The sequence below is a fragment of the Ananas comosus genome, linkage group 20, assembly GCF_001540865.1.
Source record: "Ananas comosus cultivar F153 linkage group 20, ASM154086v1, whole genome shotgun sequence".
Lineage (NCBI taxonomy): Eukaryota > Viridiplantae > Streptophyta > Magnoliopsida > Poales > Bromeliaceae > Ananas > Ananas comosus.
Window position 1 is genome coordinate 7,527,898 of NC_033640.1, and position 694 is coordinate 7,528,591.

Genomic DNA, 694 nt, shown 5'->3' on the forward strand with positions numbered 1-694 from the left:
TTTGTTTTTTTTTTTTTTTTTTTTTTTTTTAAGTGGTTATATATATGTAAAGATTAAAGATTCAATCTCATCGATCTGTATATACAAAAGTAGCTCATGCTATGAGCCTTTTAGATATGGAGGGTCCGAATCGAATCAAACTCCTAGAAAAGAAAAAGTTAATTTTATATATATATATATAGTCTGGGTATGGTGCTTGTAAAAGCACCAAGCATTTGGTATTTATAAAGTTTTTACCATTAAATCTACTCTTTTGATCATTTTCACCCGTTAGATCATACTATTCAACCAATCACTGACTCAACCTTAGAGGGTCTCATATCATCTTAACCACACATCTCTTAATCCAATGGCCAAAACTTTCTCTCTATCTCTCTCTATATATATAGAGAGAGAGTAGAGCTATAGCCTTGTGGGGGACCACTCAACTCTAGAGATACTATTCAACCCTTAGGGAGATTGCAATCATCTCAATGTACAATTATTGATCGAAGGGTCAAAAAGTTGGAGGTATCAAATCCTCTATACTTTTGATAGCATATTAGCTGTACACTATATATATATATATATATATATATATATATATATATATATATATATATAGACAGAGAGAGAGAGAGACATATAAAAATAGACACCCAGGTAGTTATAAATATTTAACCGTTGATTGATAGGATGTGTGGTTAGGATGATG